General features: G+C 36.8%; 1 protein-coding gene across 1 annotated transcript in view; it reads right to left on the minus strand.

Moving 5' to 3' along the window:
* LOC109433586 (protein expanded) overlaps positions 1 to 7,405 on the minus strand; it is a 46,020-nt gene extending 38,615 nt beyond the window's left edge. The window contains exon 1 of the mRNA XM_019710019.3: positions 7,010 to 7,405. The gene's annotated coding sequence lies outside the window, so the exon portion shown is untranslated. The remainder of the gene's footprint in view (positions 1 to 7,009) is intronic.
* Positions 7,406 to 13,066: the final 5,661 nt, after the last annotated feature.

Raw genomic sequence — 13,066 nt, forward strand, 5'->3', positions numbered from 1 at the left:
CATCTACACACTCAAACAGTAATAAGAAAAAATGGGGATACTGACTTGTTTTTTTTTTGCTTTGGTTGTAGCCTTTTCCCGTAAATGACATTTATAGAAATTTCCAAAAAATGTTATTTTTCTGTATCACCAAAACGTGTCGATGTAATTTGTGCACTGCGGTTCATTGTTGAACTTTTTTGTGCTATTTTTTTATAACGAACCATTTACATGTTGTTCAATGTGTAAATGTGATTTGATGTAAATATTTGTTATTTAACAAGGCATTCTATTGATTTATCCAGCCCATGTCACAAAAGAAGATTTTATTATGTGAAATGATATCATGCTTATTGGTTTTGCTAGTTTTCCTCTATTTCCTTCAGGATCTGTTTCTTGGGATGCCGAAATGTGGAATTCATTCACCGGGCGGGTTCTAGTTTTATAATGGTTTACTATTAACTTTTTTTTACGGTTGTTTTGAGCAATCAGTAGACCCGTCCAAGGCGTTTTGGTAGTGCTTCCTGTTTCAATGCCGTTTTCTGCAGAACAGAATAAGTTGACACAAAATAAAAAATACGCTGACTTTGTGGATAGATAGACGATGGTTTTGTCTAAAAAATGTTTACTCTATGGACGCTTCTATTGTTTTTAATCAGCTGCTAAAAGCATTCCCGTTATTTAGTGGCCACCCGTTATAATTTCGGTTTTTAACTTTGCTCGGAAATACAGGGTGTTAGGTTCATGAGTGCAAACTTTTTAAAGGGTGATAGAGGACCATAAATGGTGAAAAAAATTGTTCTACGCATATGGTCAAATCTCAACCGTTACGTAGTTATTGAACTCCCCATGTTTTTTACTCTTATTGCCTTAACTGGCTATAACTTTAAAATGCTCAAACTTATCGCTGTTTTTTTACCCTTATTCGAAAGATTATTGAATTTTCTATCAAATGGCATCTTTCAACCGATTGGTTAAGTTAAATAACTAAGTTTTCTAGAGCAAAATAGCTAACAATAGCGTGTTTTACTTTGTTTTTGTCAATTATCTTTGAAAAATGCGTAATAAATTAAAATTCCTTCTTTGGCAAAGTTGTGGCCCTTGTTCCACTCTACAATTCGTTCTTTGATGCCAAACTTCTTACTCTTATCATTTTCTTGCAATTTTGATTTAAATGCGCGGCACAGTGCGCAAAAAGGTGCTTACCATGACGATTGCAAATTTATGATCTGAAATGTGACGTTTAAATCGAAATTGCAAGAAAACGATAAGAGATAGAAGTTTGATGTCAAAGAACGAATTGTAGAGTGGAACAGGGGCCACAACTTTGCTAAAGAAAGAATTTTAGTTTATTACGCATTTTTCAAAGATAATTTGCAAAAACAAATTAAAACACACAACTTTAAGGCTATTTGCTCTAGAAAACTTAGTTATTTAACTTAACCAATCGGTTGAAAGATGCCATTTGATAGAAAATTCAATAATCTTTCGAATAAGAGTAAAAAAACAGCGATAAGTTTGACCATTTTAAAGTTATAGCCAGTTAAGGCAATAAGAGTCAAAAACATGGGGAGTTCAATAACTACGTAACGGTTGAGATTTGACCAAATGCGTAGAACAATTTTTTTCACCATTTATGGTCCTCTATCGCCCTTTAAAAAGTTTGCACTCAGGAACCTTACACCCTGTATATATGATTTCATTTTAACATGCTCAAATATATATAAAAAAAAGTTTTAAAGCCTTGATTTTCCTACCTGCACCTCATTAACGAGATACTCTATCAGTGTGTCAATCACTGACTGTTGTATGACGTGAAGTTTAAGTAATTATAAATAATATGAAGGCTGATCTGAATGGCTACAAGTACCTACGAGTATTGGGTGATAAATTGTTTACTCAAACCCAGCCAACAAATTGGTTGACGCTTCTCTGTTGCAACTCAGTAATGTGGATATTTTTTAGTTCACAACTAATTGCTTAAAATGCACAGATTTGCTCTATCCGTGGAAATTTTGGAGGTCATACGTACATATTGACAATATCATTTTGATATATACAATTCTAGGCGAATTCATTAGGCGTATTTCAAATAAAACATTGTCCATTTAGAATCCGGGCGCAGATAATCACGTATGTATATCTCAGAGGTGGAATAACACACAGAAGATGTTAAGCCCTCAAAACAAAGATATCTCATTGTAGTTTCATGGAAAAATATCATTAAAATTAGGTATGTAATTTAATTTTTCATACATTTTCTCATTTTTTCCGTGTTAACATCCTTAAAAACCAGCACAATGGAAATAAATTTTAGCATCAACCCCTTCGGCGTATTTGTCTCACAATCGGGTTATCCTGTAGTGTCGTGACCCTGAGACCTCTACCAGTCTAACTAGGATTCCAAAGAAACTTTGGCAAACATTTATCTTTTTGCGAAATTAAGGGCAATTCAATGAATTCCAAATAGGCGACATTTAAGGCTTTTTTTTCGTTAATAAACACTATTCATCCGTGATGATACAACTGAACATCTCCGGTGCCCAGAGCTCGAGCTTCCTGCCAAATCTTGGAATTCCAAGCAGATCAATCCATGAACACAAACTTTAATCTTCCGGGGACACTGTCTTCAATCTAAAATAACTTTTCACTCGTTGCAACAAAATCGATGAACTTTTTAACATTAGTAGAGGACTATTTATGATCATACTGCTGTAAAAGAATGATGATTATGATCATTTAGAGCGTCACAATAAATTATACTTTGCGTCCGGATTCTAATTTGACAATGCTTTAACAAGTACCATAAATTTAGGAGAAGTTGACCACTTACAACTGAAAAGAAGGGATCCCCATCCATTTTATCACTTATGTGCCAGACAGAGTACCGGGTACCCACCACTTATTTGGATGGTGGGAGTTGGTTGTTTGAGAGTCGTTTTCGAAAAAAAAAAACAATATCTGGTGTCATTGGTAAGCAAATTATCAAACGATCATCAACAATAAAGACAAAATTACGTGAAAAGCTCTTAAGTTGTATAATGATAATTATTACAATCTGAGCCATTAGAAGACGTTTAGTGAATAAATAATAATGAAATTTATCGCGCTGACGCTACGCCATGACGAAGGAGAAGAAAATCATGTTAAGAAGTAGGAAACACAATGTTGACCTCAAGGCGGATAACGAACCATCATTATTCATGCTACTCGTAAAAGTATGCAAACAGGCATCTTCACATATCATTGTAAATTTGTGTAAAATACCACTGCTTCTATCATCAACTTTGAACTTTTAATTTTCTTTTATCACGTTTTTAACGTGTCTTTTCGAACAACTGTAACAACTAAGTTTGAGTTTATTTTTTTGTTATTTCATTCCACTACTCCTGCAATGAGAAAAAAATAAAACTGATTCAGAGCCAATGTTGTGCACAGAACTATTTAAAGTTTTGTAATCCACAATACATGAAATCGTAAAATGTGCCTAAATTCCTTGGTGTTCCCAACGCTTAACATTTGTGTTTCCGTTTTGTCGATGTTTTTGTCTCTGAAACTTGATTTAATCAATGTTCACCCACCGTGAGACTAGCCTTTGCTCCCGAGATGGTGTAATCCATTTAGGTTTGAAGCATAAAAAATATTGATTTGTATCTTTTAACGCAGTAAGTTAGAAGCAAATGTCTGATTGTTTTCGCCGGAGCACATGTGTCTCAACGAAACTTTTACAAGTGCTCACGTTTGTCAATTTTGTTGTTGGTATTAAAAAGCTTGTTTACCTTCCGTTTTGATGACTGTTTTTGCGAGGCAATGTATTTGCTCATCAAACATTGTTCAATCCGTCTCTACAAGTGCCGGATTGAACTCGTAATTCACAAATTGTGCAAAATACTGCTCTTATAGTGACATCCTACATGCATGGAAAATTTTGAAAAATCTTCGCTCTTGGCGGGCCATCGTAATATTTTTTTTTTTAATCAAGGCTTTTTTAATTACATTTCGGGTAACGAACAACTATGGGAAATTTGAGAGCGTTTTGCTGAGTCTTAGCTTTTCATAAACGTCGGCAAAGTTCGTGGTCTTCAAGAATGTTTTTCCGAACATCTAAAATGTATTGTATCAGCATCGTCGACAGGTTCAAAAAAAAACTGAACATCTCGGAAAAAAGTAAAACGAAATCGAGTTAAATACTGTTCCGTTAAATTCCAGCCAAGGGTTTGCATCTTACGGTAGATACGTATTGTAACCTCAACTGTAAGGGCATTTTCAGCGTCACGTACTGGACTTGATTAGTCTCGTACTTGACTAGCCAAGTCGACTCTGACTGGCAATAAATTACTTGAAGCTAGTAAACAAATATTCAAAACAAAAACAATGCTATAGAAGCACCTCAGTGACGCATCATTCCGGGTGAAGCTCAAACGAAAAGAGGATCTTATTCTAGATACATCTATGTGCAAAAGGGAAGAATTTGACTACAATAGTTAGACCTTAACTCAAAAATACGCAATACTCAAATATACAACAGAAAGTTGTTGAGAAGTATAATGTGTCATGAAGTGTTTGCACTTTCGATTTTTAACAAAATGGGCCTCAATTTTTGAAGAAGTTTCAGAACAAAAAGATTTACATTAATCATTACATAGTCAACAAAATCTGTATACATCGCATATTGTAATTTTGGAGATTTGAATCATGATACGATTGACTAACCTTGACCAAAAAATTTCCAACGTGTTTGTGCATTCATTCTGAAATGACTTTTGACTGGTGGCATGAATTTGCGCTCAGGCGAGCTTGCCACAAATCCATCACAGGTATCCATTTGTAGTCCAAAAACGTATCATTCTAATTATTTTCAGATAGTTTTTGATGTCATTTTCAAACACATTTTATGTTGTAGCAGTTTTGACGTCATGTCATATTTCACTCGCAGTAAAGGTTGAAGAATCCGTCAATCCGTCATTTTGTTTTAAGAAAACCGTAGACTCGCATATTTTAGAATAGTATGTGCATTGTGTAATCTTTTGTCTGATAAACCAATTTTTTAAGCTTCCAGGGCGCAGTGTAGTGTTTGATACGCAACATATAATATTCAAAGAAATGAAAGGTTAGATGGACTTATTGAGATTATACTCATCCCAGTTGAAGAGCTTGTCCAAATTCTTGTGGGATATTTGAGTATCACGCCTTATAATAATATTTTCCGCGAACAGCTTTTTTTATTAGCTTCTCCGTTGACACCAGCTTTGGTTGTATGATAGCAAATAAAGTATTTAAACGATATCAAATTCTCGTTCCTCATTTCTTCGCCTGCAAAACTGTTTCAACCTAATACTTTTGTACACGTTTTCCACTTAGCTTGTTCCGATGCACGCTTATGTTCCTGAAAATGCCACTTAAAGCAAGCGGTAACTTGCTGACATGCATGCGCATAAATCTGTCTAGTTGTGTAAAACCGCCAACTAATGGCTTTGTAGCACAGTAGCTTGCTACAGGTTGTTATTAGCTACCGACAGCAACAGCAACAGTATGAAGGTCCACCGTAGGTAATGCAATTATTCTTCATTTTTTTCAATCCTCGCGAAAAGTGTACATCCAGAGCTTTTCTTCGCCCGACACCTCTGCCGCATTCATTATGTTTGGTGTCGTCGCCATAACCTGGCAGTTTTTTTCTTCGTTTTATGGAGCTGGTTATGATCATGCGATGCAGCTTCTGGTTTTACACGTCGATTCGTCCGAACTTCTTTCGCCTTGAGTTTTCCTATATTTGTTCTAAACACACTGCGCACACACATGCACGACGTAATCATCACACTGTACAATAGTTTAAGCTAACACACAGATGGAGTTTTCGATTGTCGATGGCAGCATAAATGTGGAAAAGAATCTGAACAATTGAAGTCTCGAGTCCGAGATTCCAGTTTCCAGCATCACCATAAGCCGAACACAGTCGTCGATCCCCGTAGGAGTCGTTCAATCTTGTGTTGTTTCTCTTTGAAGCTATTCGCTCACTCGACACATTCAAAATACACACTAGCGCAAGTGCGCACTCACACACTCATACTCCCGGAGCACGGCTTGCGTGTTTAAATGCCTTCTTCTCAACAAAACCGACCCGAGCATACAATTTCCATCGAACCTTTCCTCTTCTGCGTTTCTTCTCGTTCGGGAATGGAATGCGTCTCTCGGGCTTCTTCTTCAATCCGTTTTCTTCGCCTTCTGTGGCAAACTATTCGAGAGTTTGATCATCGCGCTCTCTCTACAACTGGCGTTTTCTTCATCAGTTTCTTCACTCCCTGCTGAAATACCAAGTCAAGGTGTCGTAAAATTTGCTTCGCTGAAACACACAAAAAAGTAGCTTCAATGATCAGATCACGAGAATAAGCTCATGGCGAAAATTTGCGTTTCTGAGTATCTCGATGCGGTTGCAACAATGTAGTTTTCATTCTTCTGGACCACACTGATTTAGAACTCATCACATGTACGACCTGTGTGATGTTTGACGGGATAATTATAGCTCACGATAACATTCCAAAGCACTCATTAATCATAATATTCCTTTAAGCTAAATGCAGACGATGTTCCTCATTTACCAGTCAACTGATCCTCTTGGTTGACCGATTTGGACGTCCAATTGTCCGCGTTTAATTACATTGTATTACGCCAAAACCATAGAATTAGATCCCTTCTTCTTCGTTTTTTCATCCACACCTTCGTTAATACACTTGTAGTTGGAGGCTTTACCCTCAGTTGCTGCTTTTAAATGACTTTTCTAAGACGTTTGAAACTCGATATGTATACGTAGAAAACGAATCACACCAACGTGTGTCGATAGCACACAAGAAAACTGGAGAATTTATAACCTCCAGCGATGTAACGATGTAAATACCAGGTGAAGACGATAATCAGTTTGCACCATCTAGGCCGGCTGAATTTGCTGCAGCCCCAATACCAACATTTTCCGCAATCAAGCAAATCTTGATATCACAATTATTGTAATACAACTAAACACAAAAATGACACTTACATCACTTTGATTATAATCGTCACACTATTAAATCTTCAGTATTTTCCCAGGTTTTGAAAGTTTTCAGTTTCAAATATGTAATCGTACTCAAATCACTCCACTCCACTTAAAGCGGCTCAAATATCGACCGACTTAACCGCTTGGCGACTTCACGTATCTCGCTGTGTACAGCAGCGGCAATAAAGAAAAAAAAAACCGTTCCCAACAATTCAAATCTCGAACTTTTGCGGGACCGAACGCGACGTCGTACCGTTCACCTTCTGGTGGAAACACATTGTGAGAGCAGCCGCTGTTGCGTATACGTTCGAAACCGTGGAGAGCGAAGCACTTAGCCCGTCGACGCGGTGTGCTCGCGCGAGATCAAGCTATACCCATCGCAGAAGCTTCATTCCATGGCGAAGAGAATCGACACGATTCGTGAGAGAGAATCAAAACGAATCGGCTTAAGCCGTGAGAGGCCAAATCGTATAATAGCGGCCAGCCAGCAGTCAACCCGGAGAACTTCAACATCACAACGCTCTGGAATGCGGCTGGCCTTCAAATCGGTCTCTGTTGCTGTTACCACTACGCTATACTGACTGCTGTGTAACATTCATATGAGTAAATTCAAACAAAACGAAGGCGCGCGCGCGCGCTCTACTAAAACAACGCGCCGCGATCTTGGCTTTGGTTTTGGCTGGAAGGTAACACATAGATATGTAGATATACCGCACCGTGCGACGACGACGACGACTGTACACATCACATTTGAACGTACTACGATGGGAGGAATCCGCCGCGTGGCCTCCGCAGTCCGCACGTAGTTTGCGTCAGAACGCGTAGCCTAAGGTGGCTTCAATGAAACATTTTCGGGGTTTTACGGCGGCGATGATTGTCATTATGATTCAGAAGTTTGCCAAAACCGTTCTCACGTTGGTGAATGTTTGTTTATGCTTCTTCGGAAATAACAAATCTGACAAAACAAAAATGCATGCGAAAGGTGAGTTTCTGGGTTGAGCCCAAGCTTGAATCAGCTTAGTGTCAACGCTTTATATATCGCTTTTGATTACTGCCAAAACTCAAATCAGTGTTGCAACTTCAGTTGTCATCAAATTTAATGCTATATCGAAGGATATCATGAGCAGAATATTTCATGTAGAAGTCTTTCTTCGTTGAAACTTTGTTTTTTTTTTTTCAAACAAATAACTTTTTTTTATTATGGCAGCGCATTGAAACGCCTCGGAAATCCCCCTAAAACCTTCGTGTAGATCACACGAGAGCTTGTGGAGCCCCATAAGACCTCTTTGGAACCTCATGAAACGCCTTTGAAATCTCTCGAAAAACCTAAACCACATTCCCCCCCCCCCTCCCTTAAAGCTCATATGAGAACTTGTTAAACCCAATCATTCCTTCGAAACCTCCAGGAACGCTCTGAAACGCATTACCACGCCTTGAAACGGCCCGAAGCAACCCCGAAACCACCGTAAAACTTACCAAAGTGCCTATGAAGCCCCCATAATTCTTCTGTAACCTCCTGAAACGCCTTGAAACGCGTCTGAAAACTTCCTGAAACTTCTGTGAAGCACACATGAGAGGCTGTGAAGCCCACTAAGACGCCTTCCCTTAACCTTCGAGCGATCGCGCTGTTGTATTTTGTACAACACGTTGAAAAAATCTCGCTTTTTGTACTCAGCATTGGCGTACCCAAGCAACCAAAAGTTCGGACTCTACTTTATGAGCGCACTCCAAAGTTCACAATTGGTTCAAATCAAGCTGCATACATGCAAACCGAACTTAACGCGTAATAATGGGACGACCAGCACTTGTTAGAACTCAAAAGTTTCAAAAAAGTTTAGTATTTAACTTGAATGTTCACAAAAAGGTCTTTTGGGACCTTGTTCCGAACTCCTTTGCACAAAGTTTATTTAAGCGTTAACCGCACTTTCAATGAACGTTAACCGAACCTCGGGGAAAACGAAAATAAAACACCACGAAAGGAAAAAAACACAATCATTGGGATGACTTTATATTTTCGCTTCCACGATAATTTGTAAATTCACTCTATAATTCACTCACACCTACCTTTATTGAAGAGCTGAATCGTTTTTCTATGAGGAAAACCGGCGAACTGAGCCTTTTTTCTACTGCAAAACACTGAACAAAGGCCGGAATACAGATCACTTTTCTCGAACAGCAGCCACATCAAATTGATCACCACATTATGCACCAAGTTATGCACAGTAGGGTGCCAATGAAAATCGAATTTTCGAATTTCAAAAACGGGTAGTGCTCAAAAGTTTCGTCTCCTCAAAAAAAGTCCCCATGCAAAATTTCAGCTCAATCGGACTTCGCTAAGGGGTGGCCCAAAGCGGTCAAAGTTTGGCTGTTTTGAAACACGAAAAATATCCCAAGGTAGGGATACTTGAAAATTACGAAATCGAAAATTTTTTTTTGATGCCAAATGCCTTAAAAGTGCATGAAACGTCGAGATCTGGTGTTATCTCAAAAAATTTTTTTTGGAAAAAAATTGACTTTTTGGACTTAGAAAATTTTTGAGTTGGGGGAGTGAAATTAATTTGAAATGGAGGAATTGAATTTAGTGGCTGAAATATTCATAGCAATAGTACTGGAACATGTCTTATATCATCGTTGGCAACTGCTAGCATATTATATATCATATATCGTTAGGGTGGTTCACTTATTTTGCATTAGGGTGACCCTTTTTGTAGAAAAATTTAAAAAATAAGATAATAGTATTAAAAAATCTCTTAGAAAACTGAAAGTCATTTTCAATGTTGAATATATGTAATATTTCATTAGAGTGGCTCATTTATTTTTAATTAGGGTGGTTCTGTTGAGATGAAAATTAAGAACAAAAAAATATTTCCAGAAAATATACCACTCATATTTTTGTATAGTTTAAAATCATGATCCTTTATTGGCATGTAACACTTTGTTAAGATATTCCTAGACCAACATGTGAAAAGGGCGTAACTACCATTGCCAATTTCTGCTTCTCATGTCCCTGGATTCTTTTATTAGTAACAGATAGAGCTGACTCTCCTCTATATGTTAATGGGAAAAGTTTGCATAAAATATTGAGATACGCCCAGGATGGACGAGAAAAGTAAGCGTTTGCAATGGTTGTTCCGCAACACAAATGTTGGTCCAGATTGTTATTATGGTTTAAAATAAGGAATAATAAACTGATTTTAAACGTATCCAAATTATGACAGCTTGATAGGCGATGATGATGTGCAACAAAAGTTTCCTGTTTATCTTTTCTAAAAAGATTCTTGGTCTTGGGCAGCTTCATTTCCGAAAATACAGTTACGTTGCTGGAGAAAGAACAACAGTAGGTTGCTTTCTATCTATCTAAACAAAATATACCTTAGCTACAAGATTACCATATAGCATACCGAAGTGGTGAGTGAACCTAAACTCTAACGTGATACAAAAACATACAAAAACATTCGTTGGAATTAAACACACGATGACAAAAGAAAGGAAGATCACTGCTTTCCATAATACGAGATAGATGGGAAAAAATATTTATTCACTAAAAATGTTCCTTTACCGACACACTTTTGCGTTACCTGAGCCAGCTTAACAAAAGTTAGCACGATTTATCGTATTCATTGTAAAAATATATTGAAAAACTGGTTTCTGTCTTCGTGTGCTGCAATTTCTGTAAACAATGACCTCAATTTGATAAAATCAACTCGAATGTTGATTTTTTTTTATATATCTCTATTATCGAGATTTTCAGCCTATGGCTGGTTCATCTCCTCGAATTTTGATGTTTTTCGGATAACCAACCGAAATGGTATGTTCGACATACGTAATGTCTGAAGTTCATAGGCACAAACATGTTTGATAGGATCGCTAAAAATCTACAAGGCTGTTAACGAAGAAGTTGCCAAAGCAGTACATAAAAGGTTCTTGAAACATCTGCAGTTTTTGGATAGTAATCGCAACATCTTTTCAGCCATATTTTGATATCATATAATCAAAAAGTGTGTCTGGTAAATCCATAATCGAATCAAACGACATTTCTACACTTGAACTGCACTCATTTGTACAAGGCAGTCAGCACACAAAAGAATTATTGCACAGCGAAACATTTTTTTTTTCTTAGAAGCGAACTTATTAAAAAAAAATAAATTTTGGTCTGTCTCAAAAGCAAACTTATGTGTCTCTGACAGTTTTTGGGTCGCTGAATCCGAATCCGGGCTCAGATTTGCTCTAGCACGTCAGGATTTTGAGCTATACCTCAATTTATACGGCAAAATATGTGATTTTGGGTTTTTTTTACTGCAATCCATTAAGTATGGAAATTATGTTTTAAAGCAAGTGTAAATTCGTCGAATAACATCTAAACTAACGATTTATGCCCTTTTACTACGACCAGGCTTGTTCGCACTGAGCGTATAAAAATTATGCTCTATTGATTTGCACTACCGAAATCATCGTATTTATTAAATATTCCTATCTTAACTGATAGATGGATGTTGAAATAATTTAAATGTCTTTTCGAACTGTCAAAAAACCGCACCGCAGTACCACACTGAGCACACGGAGAGAATTTCACTCGGGTGAATTTTAACGCTCCTTGCGGAACTGCGAGCATAAATTTCATCCGCTCAGTACGAACATGCTTGGTCATGACCATTGCAAAAGTAAATTATATCTGCAAATACCGCATTAATGAAAAAACAAAAAACAGTTTACTTTTCAAACCAAACTCTTTTCCTCATAGAAACAGCTGAATAAATGTTTAGTCGAATTTTTGAATTTAGTCTCACAAAACTTTTCAAAATCTTACAATGAGATGAACCTCTCTAGTAAATTAATCTCTTTAGTAGTCCGTACCACAATATTTAATTCTGTAGATAGAAATAGGTTTTAATCACTTTGTGATTAATGAAATAGAACGAGAGGAGAGATAATAATTAGAGAATATCTCATTATAGATAAGTCACCGAAAGATTTGTAGGAAATCATGGCTTGAAGCTATACGAAAAATATTACCTGGTTGAATTTTCTGGAAGTATTTTTTGATCTTAATTTCCAAGAAAAATAAACAACCCTAACGGAAAATACAATTCAAATACAAATACTATTATCGTTTTTTTTTATTTATTTTTCTACAAAAAGGAGCACCCTTATGCAAAATAAGTGAAGCACCAAAAAAATAAACAGATTCAAAATTTAAAAAAGAAAATAAAATATTTCATGAACAATTGGGGATACGCCCGGGAGGGACAGGAGAAGCAGAAATTTGCAATGGTTGTTGCGTCCTTTCAACATGTTGCTCTAGGAATATCTTAACAAAGTGTTACATGCCAATAAAGGATCATGATATTAAACTATACAAAAATATGAGTGGTAAATTTTCGGGAAATATTTTTTTGTTCTTAATTTCCATCTCAAAGAACCACCCTAATTAAAAATAAATGAGCCACCCTAATGAAATATTATATATATTCAACATTGAAAATGACTTACAGTTTTATAAGAAATTTTTTAATTCTATTATCTTATTTTTTAAATTTTTCTACAAATAGGGTCACCCTAATGCAAAATAAGTGAACCACCCTAACGATATATGATATATAATATGCTAGCAGTTGCCATCGATGATATAAGACATGTTCCAGTACTATTGCTATGAGTCCAAAAAGTCCAAAAGTCCAAAAAGTCAATTTTTTTCCAAAAAAAAATTTTTGAGATAACACCAGATCTCGACGTTTCATGCACTTTTAAGGCATTTGGCATCAAAAAAAAATTTTCGATTTCGTAATTTTCATGTATCCCTACCTTGGGATATTTTTCGTGTTTCAAAACAGCCAAACTTTGACCGCTTTGGGCCACCCCTTAGCGAAGTCCGATTGAGCTGAAATTTTGCATAGGGACTTTTTTTGAGGAGACGAAACTTTTGAGCACTACCCGTTTTTGAAATTCGATGGTCAAATTTTTCCCATACGTTCCATTGGCACCCTAATGCACAGCCCCCGTGTTGCATTTCTCAGGATGCTCAGTCCTTCAGCACACCCGTTCGGCACCACGAAATCACTG

Source organism: Aedes albopictus, unplaced genomic scaffold (genome assembly GCF_035046485.1).
Source record: "Aedes albopictus strain Foshan unplaced genomic scaffold, AalbF5 HiC_scaffold_35, whole genome shotgun sequence".
Classification (NCBI taxonomy): domain Eukaryota; kingdom Metazoa; phylum Arthropoda; class Insecta; order Diptera; family Culicidae; genus Aedes; species Aedes albopictus.